The 22089-nt window shown below is 53.7% G+C and overlaps 2 long non-coding RNA genes across 3 annotated transcripts; one reads left to right on the forward strand and one right to left on the reverse strand.

Annotated features, from left to right (window-relative positions):
* Positions 1-2683: 2683 nt before the first annotated feature.
* LOC125149225 (uncharacterized) lies at positions 2684-8981 on the reverse strand. Of its 2 annotated transcripts, none has more exons than XR_007145858.1 (5): positions 8956-8981; positions 7531-7818; positions 5785-5894; positions 5388-5528; positions 2684-3271 (listed from the first exon to the last, which is right to left on the reverse strand). It is a non-coding gene; the product is annotated as an uncharacterized LOC125149225 (long non-coding RNA). The 2 variants fall into 2 exon arrangements; XR_007145857.1 differs by lacking the exon at positions 8956-8981 and adding an exon at positions 8745-8879.
* A 1967-nt stretch (positions 8982-10948) lies between these two features.
* On the forward strand, positions 10949-15222 carry LOC125149224 (uncharacterized). The gene is made up of 2 exons (XR_007145856.1): positions 10949-11084; positions 14419-15222. It is a non-coding gene; the product is annotated as an uncharacterized LOC125149224 (long non-coding RNA).
* Positions 15223-22089: the final 6867 nt, after the last annotated feature.

Here is a 22089-nt window from a genome sequence, read left to right on the forward strand (position 1 = left end):
AACAGATTTTAGTGAGGAATACCAGCATTGGAGCGGGGACAAAAGAATGGACGCGGTGAACAGATGGGAGGGTGTTTAGCGAAGACTCATGATCTATGTGAACAGTGCAGGCTGGGACCTCCCTTCTTTTTGTTTTTGATGCATCAGGGTATGATATGATAGGATATGACAGAACGTGTCAAAAATTTAGGGGAAAATAAAACCCTGGGTTTTTTTTTGAAACATCAAACTATTGCTATCAATAGGAACAGCAACTGTTCAAAAATTTGTTTCAGAACTGCCAAGAAGTGAGCGTTCGTGGAAAAAAAAAGTATTTTTCCCTGCTGTTTGCAAGGTGGACACAAATGAAAACAGTAGGAGGTTGACAACTTGGCACATGTCTAATAAATCTGAGGCATAAAAAGTCAACAATTCACCGTTCAAGAAAGCATTACCGGAATAAAAAGTGCTACGCGGAGAAAGAATAACCATTAAAAAATAGATTTTCTGAATTCAGTAAGTAATTTAGCCCTCAGAGCGCCGGTCTTCAAAACAAGGAAGCTTTTTCTTTCTCCCCGTAAGAGAGAGAGGGGCAGTGCTGAGCTCAGAACGGAGTGCCCTGCTGCATCTGAAATGAACCAGGTGAAAAGGCAGCTCCCAGAGAGCAGATGTTAGGGGCTCGGAGGGCTGGTGACAGGGGTCAGAGAGCGGGGACTTCCAGATCCAGGCTGCTCAGCGGCTCCGCGCAGGAGCGGGCTTAATTTGACAAGTTGGTCCAGTTATAGGGAATTCACGGATCGCGGTCCGTGCCAAGCAGATTTGGCCACCAACAGCACGTCTGCGGCTGGCCAAGAGGACGGCAGGTGGGCGGCCGTCCCTGCTCTCCCCGCGCTAACGCCACCGACAGAGAGGCAGAGCCCCGGCGAGGGCACGGGGAGCCCGGCCGGAGAAGCCGAGGGCTTCAGAGGTGGGACGAAAGAAGGAATCGCGGGCCTCGTATCACAACAGGGATGGTTTTTGTTCTCACCGTTTTCTGTTCAAGCTCCTAAGTCTTTTTTGCCACCACGATGAGTGTGGTGGGGAGGAAGATTTTAAACGAATGTGAAAACTGTTGGTAATTCTCATGCAAGTCTCATGTAAACAAAAATAGCAGCATTAAAGTTATGAATCCTAATGTGTGGCACGGAGCTAAAATCTGTATCTTTTTGAATTAGAGGAATATAGATATACAGCACTGAGTAGCGTCTCTGTGCAGTTCAGGAAACTGACACAGTCTCTCCAATTTATAGGGAAATTGACATAATTTTGCAAAAATGCAAAACCATTTGTGAACTGGGTTTTGCATAATGGGATTAATTTGGTTGACTGTCATATCCACTATGCTGCAAAATGCAAGTTAATCACAACATCATTTTGAGTTTTTTTAAGGGAGGAAAGAGAAAGGAAGAAAGGAAAGGCATTTTTCCCCCCTCATCCGACTATCTTTTCATTAAGAGAAAATACCCATTCTTCTAGTCTGCACCTTAGGTAGCTTCAGGAAATAATGCTAGATGAATTTTGCAGTGGACGCCTCCATGAACTGAGCCGAATTGGCCTACCTCCAACGAGAAAAATTAACAGCTTTCATAGAAGCATGAAAAATTGCTTCCAAGGAAAGTCCGTCCTGTATGCTTCCGTGTGTGTGTGCGTCTGCTCAGAGCTACACTGCACAATAGGGCTGAGGCCGTATCACACACATTTTGTCGCCACGCTCAGTTCCGTAGCGTCATTACTGTGAACCCTCTTTCCATCTACAGACAAGATCTAGATGATTCAGGAAGGTACCAATTGTATCCAAGAAGGTACGATACGTGACTACGCTCGTCAGAAAAGCTAGGTTAAACCATGGCAACAAATAACCCAGAGTCTCCATGGCTCAACACAGGAGCTGCTGCTTCTTCTGCCTAGGTATAGGGCAGTGGGGGGAGGTCTTCTCACGGGGGTGCCATAGCCCCCCCCCCCCCACTGATAGTACTTTATCTAGACACAGGCTCCGTTGAGTGCCCAGTCAGGACAAAGGGAGCAGGGGAGCCCAGTGAGTTCCCTGGCCCTCAGTTTCTGCCTGGGAGAGACACTTTCACCACTGCCCGCATTTCCTTGCCCAAAGCAAGTCCTGTGGTGGCACCTACCTTCAGGGCAGCAGGGAGGACCAGATCTGTCCACGCGTCACAAAGGCCACGGTCATGTGTGGAATTTGTCTGTATCTCTCCACCGCTGTGAGGACTGGCCGTGAATCTGCCCAGCATGTCTCCTCTAGATGGTGGGAACCAGTGTGATGGAGAAGGGTCTCCTCCCTGCAGGGAAGGACTCGGCACAGGTGTCATTTAGCCTCGAATCAACTCAACCCAACAAGGACCAAGAGCCCACCCCAGGCCGGACACCGGAGAGGGGACGGTGACGAGGAAGACCTTCCTCTTGTCTGAAGGGAAGGACAGAATGAGCTCCTTAGGGCAAAGCAAAGTATCCTAAGTAGCACGACTGACAAGCACAAGATGGGGCGCCTGGGTGGCTCAGTCGGTTAAGCGTCCGACTTCGGCTCAGGTCATGATCTCGCGATCCGTGAGTTCGAGCCCCGCGTCGGGCTCTGTGCTGACGGCTCGGAGCCTGGAGCCTGCTTTGGGTTCTGTGTCTCCCTCTCTCTCTGCCCCTCCCCCCCCAAAAAAAATTAAAATTAAAAATTTTAAAACCTTAAAAAAAAAAAGAAAGAAAACCACGAGAGCATCCGAGTGTGATGTGTAGGGAGCAAAACTCAGGAAGGCTTCCCAGGAAGAGACATTTCTACCGAGTCCTGAAGGGCCCAACAGGTGGGAGAAGGGAGGGGACAGCAAGGAACAGAGGCGTGTGTGGGAGACCGCGAGGGCTCCGGTTTGGGAAGAGCTGAGGTTGGCGGAGGGAATCGGTGCTCAGTGGTGGGTGTCCCGGCAGGTGGAACCCGGGCATTTACACTTGCTTTGGCAGCTCCGGGCAAGAACGGCTCCCGTGTCTCCCTGTCGGCGTCCCGGGTCCGGAGGCTCGTGTATGGGATGCTTGTGCCAGTGTCACACTCTCAAGAAGACAACGCCCTCCGGAGTCTCAGGTCCCCCTTCCGAAGCGTGTTGGCCGGGCCACCTGGACGGTGACACCTGACCTCCCTTGGCCTGTTTTCTTGTCTCTGTGGGTTTCACGTCTACGCGGTATGGTTGTTCAGAGAGCTTGAACGGATGAGGTCTGAAGGACCCAGCACGAGATGCTTGCCCCTGAGAAGCTGTGGTTGCTGGTAAGAGTTTATTGTTAGTTCGGTTTTAAGGAGAGAAACTGCTGATTAACTACTTGGACCCCTATGGGGGCTGCTCAGCTGATAACAATTCCCCTGGTGGCCCGCGTGTCCCGTTCCCCTGCCCCTCCAGCTGTGGCTGATTTACCCACAGGTAGAGACACCTCACGGCACACCAGAAGGCTCTGTTGCTGAGACTGTGAGACTTGGACGAGAGACCCATGGAGCCACATCACCACACGCTGTGCCCCAGGGAGCTGTTAGAGGTTGAGGCTCAGCTGTGGGGCTGGGCCCCGGGTTCTGCGGACCACCCCAAAGTCCTCTCGGCGGATCCCACTGTGCGGTCAGGACTGCCAGAGTGGCCGTCACAGCTGGCGTCCCAAGTAGCCTTGGCCAACAAAACAGGCTTCTGAGGTAAAGGACTCCTGTTCCTCTAAAGGACTTCCAAGTAAGATTGGCTCGTGATCGATTTGGTTCCTTTGATTCGAACAATCGTCACTGGTCAGTGGGTGGCACAGGGCAGGCTCCCGTGGGAGCGGTCCCTGGGCGTCTGAGTGAGCGGGGGGGGGGGGCAGCCTCCGCAGAGAAGCTCCACAGGGCAGGGGTGCAAACAGCGCCCACACTGCATGAGCATCTCCAGGCGTGGGTGCTCTGACTCCGAGGGTTTGTCCTGCCGCTATGCCCGCGTAGACCCGCCTGGATTCTGCTTTGCAGGGAAGCCCCCAGGTGTGGTGATGAGCTCTGGTTCAGAGAGGGTGACAAACTGGCCTCCAGCCCCAGTGTCAGGCCTGTCTTATTTCCCTGGGGCTGGAGGTGGGGAGAGGAAGGGGGAGCTAGCTTTATCGGTGCCCACTATGTGCCACATGCTGATTCACCTACTTCTAAGCTCGGCCACCTACTTGTGACTCAATGGGCAGTGGTCTCAGTGTGTCCCCAGACACAGGTGGAAACGAAGCCCCTCGCTTGTGGTCACCGGCTAGAAGGGATAGATGGAAGCTGATTGCCAGTCCTAGCCTCTGGGACGCTAATGGTCTGAGCACTGGGCAGGTACTTCTCAAGGGATTAAGGAGGAAAGAAAAATAAAGGTAAGAGAGAGGCAGACAAAAGGGAGAAGTGGGCACTCCCCACTCCCCCCCCCAACACCAAACAACGAAAAGAATCAGCCTCTCAAAAGTTCTTTCAAACATTTAGCCCCCTGCATCTTGGTAAAGTTCCACACTGTTTCTGGAGCACAGAGGGGCACCCTGTATCCATACGCTTGATGTAAAGGTGCTAATCCCAAGACTAGGAAGCCACCAGCTATTGACCAAATATAAAAGTAGAAACAGCTTGACAGACAGACAAAGCTTTAAAAACACTGAGGCCTGGGTCCTCCTCCAAGAGAAGCTGGCAACCGATCTTGGTGGCATCCTAAATGCGCAGAGGTTTGAAAGCTGCCCAGCCCTGTAGCGGTGAGCACACCCCGCATCCAGAGTGTGGTTGCTAATACCCTTCTCTGATAAAAAGAACCAGGGGTCTGTGGAGAAAGGGTCGGTTCCAGAATGGGGGCAAGGAATGTGAGACGGGCACATCTTGTGGTGCCAGAAAGTAAGGAGGTGCTGAAAAACAAAACCAGACCGATAGTGCCACCGTGATGGGGACATGTCAGGAGGACACGGGAGCAATGGAAGGGACCTCCATTGGCTAACACGTTTGAGCAAATACACGAACGAGGCAGTGTCGGAATATAACTCCAAGTCTACACCGAGTCTATCCTGCCATAAATAAGTGGTTGACTAAAGAAATGAAGACAGAGGAGAATCTGCTCTGTAGAATTTCACATGATTTGTGTGGAACCTCCACGCCAGAGGAGGTGGAACAGAGTTCTCTGCTCCTGGAGCATGCTGGGCTGCTCACAGGGCCTTCCTGCCCCCAAGTACAGCATATGGACAGGGGGAAAGGGCAACCTTCCACGGGGGGGCCCTGACAGACACTGCCTTGGCCACGTGATCACATTTGACATCAACAATAAGAAGTGCCCTGACAGCATGCACCCTCCATGGGATTTCTGGGACCTTCCTCTCCTAGACCCACAAATGCAGTCTGTGTTAGCCCGTTCTCTGCTCTCACAAAGTACCATGAGTTTGATGGCTTGTAAACAGTAAGCAAGGAGTCCTCACAGCCCTGGAGCTTGGAAATCCAAGATCAGGGTGCCCACGTGGTCCAGCGAGGGCCCTCTTCTGGTTTGCAGACTGCTGACCTCTCGCCGTGTCCTCACCTGGTGGGTAAAGGAGCTAGCAGCCTCTGCGGCTTTTTCTCGCAAGGGCACCCATCCCGTTCACGAGGGATCGACCCTCCTTACCTGATCACCCCCAGAGGGCCCACCTCCAAATAAAACGACCCTGGGGATGAGATGACAAAATGAGAGTTTGGGAGAGACATGGGTATGTCTATAACATTACCCATAAGAAAACCATCCAACTCAATCTGAGAGACAACTCAAATTGAGAGACACTACAAAATACACAACCAACCTTCCTCAAAACCGGCAAGGTCATTAATCTCAGCGAAACCTGAGAGGCTCAGCCAAGAGGAGCCTAAGGAGACCTGATAACTGAAGTAATGTGCTGTCCTGGACGCAATCCTGGAACAGAAGAAGGTGAAAGCTCAGGAGATCTGAATAATACATAGACTTCGGTTCATACTAATGCATCGACATTGGTTCGTTAATTGCGACCGACGTACCATCGTAATAGACAAGGCTACTAACCGGGAAACTGGGTGTGTGGCATGCGGGGGCACTATATTGTCTTTGTAATTTTTCTGTAAGTCCAATTATTCTAAAATTAAAAGTTTACTGGGAAAAAAAATGCCACTCCCAGGGGATTTCACTGGACAGTTGGGGGGGAGGGGCGCTGCTTGGGACCCTGTGTGCGTGGCTCTGCCATAATGGGAAAGTACTGACATCACCGGGCCCCTTTGCTATGCGTTTCTTACCCAGGATAGGAAGTGATCCATAGGGGAGGCGTGGGGGTCTGTCTGAGGACACCGGACAAAGGAGACCCGTCCCGTCACTCTGGTTCAGCGCCCCCGTCCTGCATCGCACTCTGTGGGCCCCCAGGTAAGGTTTCCTTTACCCGGCAGGGTCCCTGTGCCGGAAACATGGAAACCAATCCCTCTCTGCACTTCTGTGCTGACACAAGAACAGACATTGCAAATGGATATTCGTGCTCCTGAGAGGCTGTGTGAATGCAGTTGAAACTCCAGGCTCTGTGCCTCTGTTCCCACTACATACATGGTGACGGGCTCCTGAAGCCAGTCGGTCACCCTGGGGAGGTGGGGAGCTGCACGGGGCTGCTCCAGGCCGTGACAGGGGGGCGCGGAGGCCCCCAGGAAGTTTTCCATCCTCTTCCTAACCCTTAGCCTCCTCCCCCCCAGATGTCCCTTGGCCATGGAGGGGGCCTAGTGGCCACCTCCCTGAGGACCAACATGGGCCTAGGAAAGGACGTCCTTGTCCAAGCTGAGCCAGCCCCCGGGGCCAGGGTTTGGCCTCCAAGTGGTCTTTGAAGATAATCTGCGGGGTGGCTGGTGAGCCATCAGCAGGGGGCCAGGCCGACCCTTCTCCTCCACAGTGTATCCCAAGGGGCGCCCTCAGGAAGGGACAGACGCCTCGGGCCCCTGACCCGGCATCCGCCTCCCACCCCCACCGAGATGGGAAACTTGCGTGGCGGACCCACAGACTTGTTGCTAGGAAACCGCAGGAGCAACCTTTGTGATCTCACATATGCTTAACACAATAATAAATAATGGTTAACACGATAATAAATAAACAAATAACAATAATTATAACACGCCCCAAGCCTGTTGTTTCTCCAAAATTAATTTATGATGAATTACGGCTCAAATTCCTTGGAACACGAGCAAGGGGAGAGGAGAAGAACTTCTTTTATTCGCCATCAGGCACAGAAGGGGGTGAGAAACGGCCTCTCCCTGACCAAGCTCTTCCCGGGCCTCTGGGGACCCACGGGAGGCACCCAGAAGGGGCTCTCCTCCTTGCCTGTGCCCCTCGCACCTCCTCTCCCCTGCCTGCTACAGTTAAGTTTTTTAGATACTTTACTTGCATTTCTAATTCAGTTATTCCTCTGAAATTTATTCAAAGGATTTATGCTTATGAAATTATAATATAATGCTGCCTATATGCCAATGAGCTGCAGGCAAAGAAAATAATTTTCTTCAATTTACAGTTATGAGGCTGGAGGAAAATGATGCCTTCTTATCACCTCTTTCTCTCTGTGTGTCTTGGCATTTTTTTAAGTCTTCAGAAGGCAGGAGCTGATGATGAATCCTTAAGCAGATCACACTGATAATTGTATTTCAGAGATGGCAGCTCCGTGAACGCTGTCCACCGCCCGTCGCCAGTCACTGGAGGTACCGGTGTCACCCGCTCCTTGTCTCAGAAACTCAGCCTCGGTGTCGCCAGCTCGCCGGGGATGTTGTTAGATCGTCCGAGAGGATTATTAGATGGAAGGGAAATTTACGGATGACACTTGGTAACAATTAATCAGGAGCTGTTGATAAAGTTAAGTTGGTTCTCTTATCCCTACCCCCTCCCCGAGCTATAGACGTTGCGTCTATATGTCTAGGTATAGACATCTAATCGTAATAATATGCAGGCCTTGTTCCGATTGTCAAATGCCTCATTTTGTCACTCTGTTTGATTAATGGACCCTTTGGAGTCCCCAAAAAGTCCTCGTAATACAAATAAAAAGAATCATAAATATTGAATAAGCTCACAGCACAGTTAACCTTGACTACATTTTGGGACATTCTTGGAGAAAGTTTGCTATACGGAAAATAAATTGCTGTGGGGATTAAAAAAATATGCGCCCTCACACCAAATTGGAGATTTTGGACAATGTCACCCCTCTCACCTTGTCACTCTTATTAATCTGGTGTGATTAATTAGTTTAGTTAGCTTTACATTCAGGCCAGCAAAGGGCCGGACGGCTGGCGTGCTAGCATACTAGGGGCCCCGTGCCCCCTCTGCCAAAGGGATTCGGGGGCGAGGAGGGGCTAATGGGGACAGCGCTGTAACCCCACGCGGCACAAAAACGGGGGATGTGCACGGGCCGTTTCGGACGTCATTTATGGGCAAGAGCCTGGAGGGGGGCTGGGGACTCTCAGCTGCTTTGGCAAAGGCCTTCTCTCCGTGGGTGGGTTCTCATCATGGAAACGCTCGGTTCTCTCAGACCCAAGTCTGCCCTCAGTAGCCGGGGCCCTTTGAGACGCCCCCTTACATACAGATCGCAGACGGGACCGGTCAGTTGACCCGGAACACCGGTCCCAGCTAGGCCGTAATGACCTGCTGATTTCCTTCAGCCCCTAGCCTGTGGTGAAGGGCTGGGTGGAGACTGAGGCCCGGACCTACTTCTGCAGTGTGGTTGGTGCATGCCCGTGGGCACAGATTTGACCGCCCGGCTCTCGGTTTGCTCACCTGTGGACTGGGCATTCCCACCTCGTAGGATGGTTATAAGGATGAAACGAAACAAAGGAAAAAAATGTGGCACACTGCCCAGCATATAAACAATACTCTGGGGGCACCTGGGTGGGCCAGTCAGTTAAGCGCCTGACTCTTGATTTCGGCTCAGGTCATGATCTCACGGTATTCCTGGGTTCGAGCCCCGCTTCGGGCTCTGTGCACCGACCTCATGGAGCCTGCTTGGGATTCTCTCTCTCTCCTTCTCTCTCTGCGCCTCCCCTGCTCACGCTCTCTTTGTCTCTCTCAAAGTCAATACATAAACTTCAAAAAAAAAAAAAAACCAGCCTCTGTAGTGGGTAGAATTGTGCCCCCCCCCCCCAGAAGAGGTATTGATGTCTTAACCCCTGGTACCTGTGGGTGTGACCTTCTCAGGTGGGGCTGATGTAATTGGGTTGGAACCAGGTCACAATGGAGCAGCGTGGGTCCTCATCCAATGACAGGTGTCCTTGTAAGGAGACAGAAATGTGGACGCAGACACCCAGGAGAAGCCACGTGACCACAGAGGCAGAGATAGGAGTGATGGATCTCTGAGGCATCCACGGGCCTCCAGAAGCTGGAAGAGGAGAGGAAAGATTCCCCCCGCCCCGCCCCCAGAGCCTTCAGAGGGAGCGCGGCCCTGCTCACACCTTGATTCTGGGCTTCCTGCCTCCAGGACTGAGAGACTATGTTTCTGTTGTTTCGGCCACGTTTTCGGTGCTCTCGTCCTGCAGCCCCGGGAAACTGATCCACGCTGTCGATGGCAACCGTGATTTGGTCTGTGGGGAACAAAAGCAGCAGGGCTGAGGACTCGGCCTGGTCTGCGTGGGGCTGGTTTCTCCCGTCCGCGCTTCCCCAGGCAGAGTCAGGGTCACGCCGGCAGCCTCCCGCCGCTGACGGGGCTGCGGTGGAGGCCCGCAGGCCCGCAGCCCTACCTGCCGGGTGAGGGACTGCATCGGGGTACCCTGGCGCTCCTGAGGGCCAGCTCTGGGTTAGTCGTCCTAACCCAGACCCCGCGGAAGTGCTGCAGAGGCAACGCGACCCGTGATTCGGGGGACAGGGATTCATTCCGGTGTATCGGTTTATGTGGCCTTTTCTCAAGTTCCATTGTTATTTTTAGATACAGGCAAAATTCAAAAGAACTCAACTACCCTAATACGCGCCAGGAAATTATCTGCTGAAACATAAGGCGCCTCACGTTAGGTACCAAATATATAATGGAGAAGTTGGAAGTGAATGCAATTTTGTATGTGGAGACTTGTTTTCCTGTTGACGTTTCGGGATAAATCCAAGAACTTATTTCCTCCTAAGTGAAAACGTTGGCCCCCGTCACACTGAAAACGACACTTGCCTCTTCCTCTTTCTCCCGGCGTCGTGGGCCTGACGTGCTCCGGAGGTGACACAGCCCTTCCAGGCCCCGGCTATGCCCCCGCACGTCCGAAAGGCCATCACACACGGCGAGTTTCTGCAAACGCCGAGTGGACTCTGGTCCGAGGGAAGAGGGTGGCTGGGAGGTCCTGAGAGCGGGCTCTCCGAGTGGGGCGGGCGGAAGGTTCAGGGTGCGGGCTCGTCAGAATCCCCTCCGTGGGGAGCTCCGACTTTGGATCTCCGGCTCAGGTCACGACCTCGTGGTTCGTGAGTTCAAGCCCCGCGTCGGGCTCCACGCTAACAGCAGAGCCTGCTTGGGATCCTCTCTCTCTCCGTCCCTCTCTCTCTCTCAAAGTAGGTAAATAAACTTAAAAGGAAAAGAAAGGGAGTGGTTCAGGGAGCACGCTGATCCGGGCGGGGAAGGTCAGGGCTGGGGAGCATCATAGGACTTGGAGCCAGGCCGGGAGGGAATCTGGCCGTGCAGCCGACGGAGTCAGAAGTCAGGGCGCAGCGGGCAGGGAGACAAGAGACGGAGAGCAGTGGGGACTCTCGGCACAGATGACTTTTCCGTGAAGCCACCCCCGAGGAAAGGGACACGGAGGCCACAGGCCACGAGTCACAGGTGTAACCGCCGGGGTGTGCCTCTCCCGGCGCCTTCCTGCTCAAGGCTACCTGCCCTCTCCTCCCTGCGTTCCTGTGCCTGTGCGGTGACCCTGGGGGGTGCATAGTGACCGTGAATGTTTGCTCGGATGAATGACTCAATGAGCAGCAGGACTGGGCACATTTTTGGGCTGGGAGGGGAGAGCCAGGGGCAAGTGAGGGAGGGACACCTACGAATGAGGTCCTTCCTGCAGGAGAGGGGGGCCCAGACCCCACTGTGTGTAGCCACGGAACCCTGGTGTCAGGGTGGTTCCTCCCAGACGCTCCTGCCACTTTCGGGGTGCAGAGAAGGTGAGGTTTTCTGAGAAGGAGGGAGGAGTCGGTGGGAAGAAGGTGGCAGAGGCAGTGAAGCTCCGAAGGCTGAACCTGGCAGGGAGGAAGCGGGGGCCTGCCTGGCAGCCGGGGATGGAAGAGTGGGGGGCTGGCCGAGCAGGGGGCAGAACAGTGAGTCAGGGGGGCAGCAGAGGGGGTAATGAGCACCCTTAAAGCCCGGACCCTGGTGCTCCGGCCTCATGGACATCGCGTGGGCAGAAAAGGGGCGGCGGGACCTAGTCTCGCCCGTGATGGGGAGTTTTTCTTGGGAGGCGAAGATTTTAGGTGAATCTGCGACGTGGGTCTTAGCGATCTCTGGTGGAGATGATTGTTCCGGTATCCCAGGGGGCTGAGACGTTTCGTCTTCCCCAAAGGCAGGCACTGGTTTGGGAGGGAGTCCAGAAGTGCAGCTGAGCACACTGATTGCTCACTTCGTGATTTTCTGAAAAGATCTCAAGCAGCACACGAGCACCTATTTGAAAGATGCTCACATTTGGGTCTCCGTCCATATTCATTAGGGTAGCGGTAGCTGTTGGGACAGACGAGCCCAGCCTCGTGCGGCCTTAGCACAGATTGTTTTGTCACGCTGGGGGCAAGAAAGGGGCATCGCTGGTCAGTGCCTCACCCGGGCCGCTCTGGGTCTGAGGTTCCAGGCTCTCTGACGGGCAGTGAGCCTGGGCACTGGCTGAGAGGGAGCCCCGCAGGTGCAGGGTTTTCATCAGCCTGGCCTGGAAGTGTCCACAGGGCTCCCGTGTCCAAGCGACTGGCCCAAAGGGCCCCGGGGCCCCGAGTAACCACAGGGGCCGGAGACTGTAGTCCAACTGTGTCTCTAACTACAGGAGGAGACAGGGTCGGTGGACTTGCCACGTGGACTTTCTGCTCCCCCCCCCCCCCCCCCCCCCCAGGGCTAGAGTAAGGGGAATAACAGGTGTTTCTGACACTGGAGCCTATGAGCTGGTTGCTTGAATCTATGGATTGATCCAGCGAAAAATTTGTGCCGAAACATCATGAATTGCTCAAATGTAAACCTGTACGCAGCTAACAGGCCCCAAACAAAGGTGGTCCGTGGCCGTAAATAAAGGAAGAAATGTTGCTCATTTGTTGCCAGCATGGATGGTTCTTCCGTACCTAAATCCGGGATTTTTAAACTTTTCCGTCCGGAACTAGCTTCCAGCCCATTTGTGGTCGCATGTTGTGAATGCACATTACGCTGCCTTTGCCCTTTTAATTTTTTTTTTCAACGTTTATTTTTGGGACAGAGAGAGACAGAGCATGAACGGGGGAGGGGCAGAGAGAGAGGGAGACACAGAATCGGAAACAGGCTCCAGGCTCCGAGCCATCAGCCCAGAGCCCGACGCGGGGCTCGAACTCCCGGACCGCGAGATCGTGACCTGGCTGAAGTCGGCCGCTTAACCGACTGCGCCACCCAGGCGCCCCTCTCTTTGCCCTTTTATGTTCCCGAAACAAACGTTGGGTCTTTTGGATGTATTCTTCACTGGCAAGAGAGGGCGATACTCTGGCTGATATTCCGAGGGTGACATTCTCATGTCTAACGTGTCACTTCCTTCTTTTCGAGGTGAGTGCCTCTCCATCTGTGTGAGGCACCCCCAGGTGCGAGGGGGGTTCTGCTTTCACAGAGTCTCAAGTCATCATCTGGAACGTGGTTGGGACTTTAGGTGCCGGCAAAGGAGGCTGGGGGTTTTCAGAGTTACCCCCAAATAAAGTGCTAAAGTCGTGCTGATGGTCTTACGCGCACGCGGGGGGGATGGTCTCTTGGAGGGAACAGGGTCAGTGCTCAGTGGCAGACGCATGGCCCCTCAGAGAATTTGCGGTCCCCCAAAAGACTCTCCCTTCTAGCAGGGGATGGCCCCACCCCTCATTATGGGTGCCACGCGGGACTGTAAAAAGACTTGAAGCCCTGTCAAATGCCTTTATTAAAGTGGGAGTAGTTAAATGGTTATCTTTTTATAAAACACACATGATTATTACAGAAGATTTAGAAAATGCAGAAAAGCATACAAAGCAGCTGTATATTTCTGCTGCTGCTGTTGAGAGAGAACCACTGTTAGCATTTTAGACAATTTCCTTTCAGGCTTTTTTCAGTGCATACGTGATTTACAAAAATCAGCCTCATGCTGTATGCACTGCTTTATAACTTGATAGTTTTCATCCAATGGTAGATACATCATGACATTTCTTTAATGATTTATAATGGATATATTACATACCCTTACGGATACCTACTATAATTTCTCCACTATGGACTGAAGGTGGTAATATGCAAATATTCATGCCTGTCTCTGACTATTTCTCTTCGATAGATTTTTAAAAAAGCATTTACGTCTTGAAGGCTATAAGTGCGGTGTGTAGTGTAACATTGTTGGTTACCTACTGCCCAACTGCCTGCAGGATCTTGTATCCCGCCCCCTGCCCCCACTCCAATGGTCAGAGAAATGTCTTTAATGAAGTCAAAGGCTCCATCCAATTGGCCAGTCTAGGGTCAGATATCATGTTCTCTGTTCTCCATGCATGGCACAAAACAGATACTCGATAAATGTCTGTTGAACGAACGGACAGGTCAATGACGGATGGGTAAGCCCCTCTGTTGTCTCCGCTTAGCCCACCTCTGCGGGTTTTCCAATATGGCAGAACTTCAAACGGACACCAGCGATGTCACACAGCAGTGACTGCAGGAGTCGCCATCCACCGGGTGCCTTTTAAGGACCCCGTGCTTTACGTATGTATAGCTGATCCTCACTATTTGCAGATTCCATATTTGTGAATTTTCCTTCTCACTAAAATGTATTTGTAACCCCCAAATCAACACCCACGGTGCTTCCACGTCCCTCGTGGGTATGTGCGGAGCACCAAAAAACGCGACGCACACGTTCCCAGGTCCAACAGGGCAACACTCTGCCTTCTTGTTTCAGCTCTCCTACGGTAAACACCTGTCCTTTTCATGGTCTACTTGGTACCATGCTGTTCATTGCTATGCTTTTTGTTGATGACTTTGCAGTTCAAAATGACGCCCAAGTATGGTGCTAAAGACTGACGTGCCTCATGGAGAAAATAGGTATATTAGGTAAGCTTCATTCAGGCCTGAGTTATGCTACTGCTGGCCACGGGTTCAGTGTACATGAATCCACAGTAAATATTAAATAAGGTGTTTTTGAGCGGAAACACATAAAATAAGGTTCTGTATACATTGGTTGAGGCAGGTTGTGGCCAGGGGCTTGGGGGAACCTAGTCTTGTGCTTCCCCCTAAGAGCGATTGTCCAGCATTTACTAATTCCATGTTCACGTGTCTTCGTAGAGCGTGATTCTCTTGAACAATGAGAACGGACTGTGGTTCCTTGTCCTTGGAATGACACTGTGGGCACTGTCCCCGTTTCACAGAGATGATGTCTAATGATCAGCACTGGATAAGAGAGTCAGATTCTGAACCCCCTCCATGGGACCCCAAAGCCGTCCATTTTCCAATGCACCCACCACTGATTCCAGCCAGAATCGTGGCACTCTAAGCTTGCTGTTGTCCTTCTCTGCTCTCCCTTTCTTTGGCCTGTCCTACATTTGGAGCTTCTCCAGGAGGCCGGCACAGACCGTCACACCAGGCCTCCATCCCACGCATGGGATGGCTTCCCCGGAGGACAGCAGCCTGGTATTCTGGAGTCAGGATCCAGTTAGCTCCACCGATTCTGTCTCCACTTCAGTGTCTCTGAAATGGGGAAGCAAGTTGCCATCAATGACACAGTGCCACGGGCCATTGGAGACGTGCGGTCGTGGTTCACGTGTGCTTGAACTCAGGTGGTTTTCCTGGCGGGATGACTGGACCACATCAAACCCCCAATGTTAGTCAAAAACAATGAAGTCAAAAACTATTCCTTCTGGGAAGGAATGCGTTGTAACTATGAAAATCTTTTCTTGACATCTGATAAGATCAAGTAAACTTGGAGGATGTTCATTGTTGGGAGAAATTTCTGGAGTCAGCACTGGTTATAATTTCTATCTCTTTGACCCTCTGCGATACATCTTGGACAATTTCCTGACTCTTTTCCAATTCATGAATTCTCTCTTCAGGTATATCTAATTGATAATTAAACCATTACTTAAATTGTTATTTTCAGTTCTTTTTTTTTTTACTTCCTAAGATTATATCCATTCTTTTTCAAATATTCAAGGTTGTTTTGATATTTTTCCTGAAGTTCATTTCTTTTTTTTTAAATTTTTTTAATGTTTATTCATTTTTGAGAGACAGAGACAGAGCAAGAGTGGGAGAGGGGCAGAGAGAGGGAGACACAGAATCTGAAGCAGACTCCAGGCTCTCAGCTGTCAGCACAGAGCCCGATCAATGCAGGGGCTCGAACTCATGACTCGAGATTATGACCTGAGCCAAAATCGGATGCTTACCCAACTGAGCCACCCAGGATCCCCTCCTGAAGTTCATTTCTTAAAGGTAGTAAGCATTGTTGTTTTATAATCCATACCTGTTAATTCCTGAAGTCTTTTTATGTGTCTGTGTTCCTTCGCTTCTGCTATTTCTGGCTCATGGCTCGGGATTTCTTCTTCTTCTTAAATATTTCTTTAAAAATTTTTTTTAAATGTTTATTTATTTTTGAGAGACATAGAAACAGAGCATAAGCAGGGGAGGGGCAGAGAGAGAGGGACACAGAATCCGAAGCAGGCTCCAGGCTCCGAGCGGTCAGCACAGAGCCCGACGCGGGGCTCGAACTCACGAGCTGTGAGATCGTGACCAAGCAGATCTTTGCTCTTTGGACCAACCAGATCACGTTGGGCACTGAGGCTTGTCACCTCGGATGGCCCTGGGCTTTATCTTTAGTCCCAAGCACTTTGAAAAGCTGTGGTAACCAAATAAAGTTCAAGGGCCCCATCGTTAGCGGGTTTTCCTCTTTTCCACGGTAGATGTGGCTTTGGTGCCCCACCTCCCTCTGTGTTTCTACCTCCTCTCGGATTTTGGCCTAGTAATTTCTATTTTCTTGCCCTTTTTGTCAGATCCTCACAATTTTTAGGATTTTTACAGTTTTGTAGAACCTTTCGGTTGTTCGTGGTGGGGACATCGGTGCCAGTGCCCTTAGTAGTGGGACCAGAAGTCCCACCTGCCTCCGATCTGTGGGTGTCCGGGAGGCCTCCTGCCGCCCAAGGATGCCAACTACTCTGCTCAGGCTCTCACTCCATTCTCTGGAAATATCCGTGCCTCTTATTTCCACCGAGCTTCACGCTCTCGTGCGACACGAAGCTGGACAGCGCCTTACCGGTCATCCAGGCTGATGGTCCTGAAGCATAAGCTCCCACCAGCACCACGTACGGATGCTCTGCTGGGCTGAAGTGTGGCTTCTGGGGTGAACCGGCTAGCCCCAAACTCGGCTTCGCCGCTTACTGTGTGACTTCGGGCAAGTTACCCAGCCTCCCTGGGCCTACCTCCTTCTTCCATAAAGGGGGGACGAAAATTAGCAACCACCTAAGATGTTTGATCTGGAATAAAAAGCTAACGCGGTGCCTTGCCCCAGTATGAAGGGAACTGAAGCTACTATCAGCGTGATCATTCTTTTCAGAATTCCCCAAGGGGCTTCCTGAGTCCGCAGGCAGTCAGGCCCGCCCCCAGACCCCTCGGCTCTACAGAATGGGAATCCGAGTGGGGCCTTAGAGAGGATGCCCCGCTGCCTCTGTGGGAGGCTGGGACCCACATGTCACCCTGGCACCGCCCGTGAACCCCGGGCCCCTCTTTCGCCACCGGCGAGGCCAGCGTCCAGGGAGCGGGCAGAGTCTGGGTGAGCACTTGGGCCCCCGGCCCCACCCTGGCCCCGTGGGGTCCTTCCCATCCCCTCACTTGACCTCACCGAGTCCTGCGTGGAACCTCATTTCCTCGTTGCTCCTGCTCCACCAGGTGACGATGGGTCTTGAGAAGCTTAACCGCTACAGTGATCTCCGGGTAACTGGTCATGAGCTGGAACCATGCCTCTTCTGGATGACAAACCTGTCTGTGGACGTGCTTGTGACCCATGCTGGCGAGGGCTGTGCTCCCACGGCCCCCCTGCCTGCCGGGGCACCCCACACAGTGGACCACGAGAGCCACCGACGGCCACGGGTCTCGTCCGTCACCCAGTCCCCAGTGAACCACGGCACCGGACGGGCATCGCTGGGCTGGCTGTCGGGTCCTGTGCGGCCCATGGGAGCGAGGCTCAAGTGTTACAAAACCCATCCAGTATTAGCTCCCCTGGAGTTTGCAGTCGGGGGACCGAGACCACGTCTTATGGATGGTGCACCCTCGGGTTAGGACGGTGACTGGAGCACAGCTGAACGAGTTAGGGAGTGCACACAGGCACACCGGAGGGTCCCCAAGCCACCTTTCGTGGCGCCATTTCCAGCCTGAGCAGGAGCAGGTTCTGGGCCACGGGCTGGTATTGGTGTTGCCCTGCCTTTGCCTCTGGAGGGCTGGCGGTCCCCGCGGCCCCCCACATTGTGGAGCCCACGGAGGCTGAGGATGCGCCTGCACGCCCTGAGGCACCCACCCCCTCACTTACAGGGGAGAGCGGGGGGCTCGGCTCCTGGAGGGACCGCGCCACATTGTTGAAACCCCTTGGTTTCTTACTGCCGCTCTAGGGTTGAATCCAATATAAAGTACATGTTCCTGTTCGTTGCCATTTATGTGTTAGTTATCATTAACAGCCATTATAATTTTTTCCCAGTGGCAATTACATTGATATTACTATATCTAAATCAAAGAGGACATTACAGCAATTACTGTCATAAGTTGATTGGGAACCACCTAATTTTTTAGTGACACTATTTTCTTAGCAAGATAATTTTCCCTCGCAATAAATAATACACCAGGAGAGTTGTGCAAACAAAAAGTGCCACTTTACACATGACTTTTATTATTATTATTTTTAACAAACAGAAAATGTACCTGCAGTTTCTCCTTCGTGTGAGAATAATGCAGTTAAGATCTGAAACCTGTTAGATGTCGAGCGCAACAGCGGATGGCACCGGATGAGATTTTCGGGCTTTCAATCTTTCTCTAAAGCAGACGAAGGAGGGAAGGAAGGGAAGAAGGAGAAGACAGGAAGACGGGGGGTCGGGGGGGAACCCGCCCTGCCGGGCCCCTCCTGTCTGTGGCAGAGCGGTTCACGTCCTAGGGTCCGAGGGCCTCGGGCTGGGGTCTCCACCAGGTGGCTTGCCATCCACTTGGGGGTGGGGTGCTCCTCCCGAGGTGAGTGACAGTTCAGGCAGCCACCGCGGCCGCTCCCAGACCGCACCGGGCGCCAGGGAGCCGCCAGGGAGGGACGAGAACCTGCCTGCTGTGTCTTCCACTGGCTGCCTGGCAGGTGCCTCAGATCCTGAGCAGCCTTCCTCCCCCTGTGGGTGATGGACTGCACTTCCCCTGTGCAGCGAGTGGCTTCTGTCAGTCCTTCTAGAAGCGAGGGCTGGGGAGGGGCTGGCAGGGCGAGGAAGGAAATCCAGACGGGAGCTTCTTCTGCAGGGTCTGGCTGGGGGGGGGGCTCATGCTGGGCAGACACTCTGAGGACGGGGGGGGCCGGCACCTTTCCCTCGGGACCCCGAGACCCCCCCCCCCCCGGCCAAGGCCCTCTGGCATGGTCATCACCCACGACTGTGTGTCCTCTTCTCCCGCCTCAGCCCCCGCTCCTACTGGAATGGGCCGAGCTCGCCTTCTGCAGTGTTTTCCATCATTCACTCCCTCTAGTTCGAAACTTCTTCCCCATCTCGATGTATACAGCTTGCAGCTTAAATGCCCCCCCCCCTTCCCCCATAAGAAACAACCCACTCTTCCCCTAGAATGCTCTCTGGAACTTTCCCCAACTTTCCAGATCAGACACCCCTGGTTTAATAATAACTCAGATATTTTCTAGCTGTGTGACATTAGGGCATTCACTAACTTCTCTGGGCATCCGTTTCATCAGTGAATGGGAGGGAAACCTCTCTCTTAGTCAGTTATGCTGAAGTAGTCATTGGGCCCCTGGTTTGCTTCCTGAAAGGCCTTGGGACGATCCTGGAGCCGGGCTGCTGTGTCCCTACCCAGCTGTGGGACCTCGGGTATGCTTCTGCTGCTCTCTGTGCCTCAGTGTCCCCATCTGTAAAACCAGGGTGATGATAATAACCCTGCGCTGCAGGGTAGTTACATAGGGGGCACCTGGGTGGCTCGGTCGGTTAAACGTCTGACTCTTGATTTTGGCTCAGGTCATGATCTCAGGGTTCGTGAGATTGAGCCCCGCATCAGGCTCTGTGCTGACAGCGTGGAGCCTGGCTGGGATTCTGTCTCTCCCTGTCTCTCTCTCTGCCCCTCCCCAGCTCTCAAAATAAATAAGTAAAACTTAAAAGGTAAAAGAAGTGATTATATGAGCAGTGAAACCAGTGCCTCGCACACCATAAGCGAGATGCGTCAGATATTCATTGTTGATTTAAAAAACCGGTGCCTGAGCTCACCGTCTCGAACCCCACTGTCCAATGTGACAGCCAGGAGCCTCCCGGCCAGTGAGCACTTCAAACGTGGCTTGTTCCGACTGACTTGCAAAGAAAGAATAAAACATCCCCATGATTTTTATATTGATACAATTTGATATACTATTTTGCACATGCCGATCTAAACAAAACGTATTAGGAAGATTACTTTCTCCCTTTTTAATGCGGCCGTTTGGACAGTTTGCCCGTGTGGTTCTCCTTTTATTTCCATTGGACAGTGTTGGCCTAGAGCGTGCCATTCTGGGGACTCAGTCAAAGAAATGGAGTGAGCACTTAGCAGGAAGCCTGGGGCACGGTGGGGGCTTGCTGGGCGCCCGTCTCCCCTTGCTGGGCACCTCCCCACCTTGTGCACCTGCTGCCTCCCCCTGAGGCACCAGGTTCTCGCGGGCGGGGGGATTGCGTGGTGGTCCTCACTGCTCCGACCACTGAGGCAGCCCCCGATGGTGGGGACCCACACACCTGCACTGGGCGAGAGGACCCTGTCCCGTAGATGGGAGCCCTCCGGAGGGCCTCACCAGGCAGCAGGCCCCGTGACTGCTCAAGCCGCCACCGCAGACTGGAACTCAGAGCCCTCCCTTCCGGCCCCGCTGGCCTGTGACCCTCTGCACACCCACCTGGCCGCACACTCCCGGCTTCCGGGCCTCCCGGGTGCTCTGGGGAGCCGGGGAGAAAGGGAACATTGTGGGTTAACACAATGTTCTCTCTGCCTTCACCGCCTCGGGCTGCACCGAGGGCCCTGGGAACGTGACATCAACACGTGTGTGCGATAATGAGAGTGTTGGTGGAGCACCATCTCGAAGGAACAGGGGCCATTACGGTGGCTGCGTCTCACGAGCCACGACGACGGCCTGCCAGCCGTCCTGTCGCAGGGCCGCCCGCTCGGCCGCGTGCAGGGGAGCGGCTGTCCACGGCCAGGGGGGATCTGGGCCTGCCTCCTCCTCGGGCTCCCCCTGCTCACGGCGCCCATTCCCGCCAGCAAACCCCGCGTGCGCGCACAGATTCTGGGTCCCTGCAAAGTCCCCGTCGGAAGGACTAGGCATTCGTACTGAGGGCCCTCTCGTCCAGTGTTAACCAAAGACCTGAAGATGCCAGGTGGCGAGAGAGCAGGCTGTCCGCGCCCCCGGAAGCCCTGGCAGAAAGCGCCGCCTCCTTGCAGCCTGGTGGCCTGGAGGGTTGTGTGTCCACAGAGGGCGGAGGGCCAGCAGGACGGCCGGAAGGGGGCTCGTGAAAGCACCAGCACCCCCACACGGAGCGCGACCAGAAGGGGGCCCCCATCGGCGGGTGACACGGCCTCGTCGGTGAGTGACAGCGAGTGACGGCTTGGACAAGGTGCATGACTGGGGACCGGGGCCTCGGGTCTGCTCCTTGAATCCACACACAACCCCTCCTGTGGTTGCCAATGCTGCTTTTCACCTGCTCCGGGCTTGGGTTCCACTTTGGCAACAGTAGGGACTAAGGGCTGCACGCGGGACCAGCCCTGCTCGTGGCCACTCTCCTCCGCGGCAGGCAACGCTCATGTTCCATCGCCCCCCGTCCCTGGTAAGACGTTCCGGCTCTGTGCTGATGTCCCTCATGCAGAGGTCCAGCACCCTCCTGACCCCGGTTAGGGGGCCACGCCAGGGAGTCTGAGCCGACCACTGGGGCCCGCTCTCCGTGATGGGCCAAGCCCGCTGAAGTCCGCCTTTGCCCCTTCCCAACCCCTGGGACCCTAGGTCCTACAGAATGAGGGTGAAGCCAGCGGCAAGTGCCCGGGAGCACTGAGCTCCTGGCTCCCAGGCTCGGACCATCACTTGCTCTCGTGGGCTGGGCACGGCTGCCCGGGAGCTTCCTACGCTGTGCGTGTTTCTCGGGAGCTCATGTGCGGGGAGATTTGTCCTGACGGGAGCAGGTGATACCTTGGGGAGCTAAGACTGTCGGCCTAGTGTTTCACCGTGGCCGGTGGCACCGAGGTCCCGCTTGCTTCCGCCCCTTCAGTTCCCCTGGCCCCTGTCCCCAGTCCCAAGGGAAGGTCCCTGGCCACCGGCCGCGTCCGTGGCTGAGTGATCTTAGTGCTTTTGTGTGTGTCACCACATTTCCTTACAGACACCTCTAAAGCAAAAGAGTGAGTGGAATATTTAAATGAAACCCAACTGGCTTGTAAAATGTGGCACAGGCTTCTTTTCACAGTGCTGAGCTTTTAAGTGAGAGATTTTTCCAGCAAATATTAGCACAGCCCTCCTGCCATTAACGGAATGGGTTAATTGCCTTAGAGTAAAAAGCTCTGGAAAAGGATGTTTTAAATCATCTCAAAAAAAAAATCATCCGAAAATGAGTTTCTGGCAGGCTGCACGTGCTGGTGGTGGGGGCAGGGGTGGCAGGGAGGGCCGGCCCAGGGGTGGGCGCCAGAGGCAGCGGCGTGTGTCCTCGGGCCGCTGCTGTGCCCCTCTGGGCCCCCGAGTCTCCCTGAGGCAGGTGGATTTTGCCACAGTTAGAATAGTAGCGTTCGTTC

Source organism: Prionailurus viverrinus, chromosome D3 (assembly GCF_022837055.1).
Source record: "Prionailurus viverrinus isolate Anna chromosome D3, UM_Priviv_1.0, whole genome shotgun sequence".
Taxonomy (NCBI): Eukaryota; Metazoa; Chordata; class Mammalia; order Carnivora; family Felidae; genus Prionailurus; species Prionailurus viverrinus.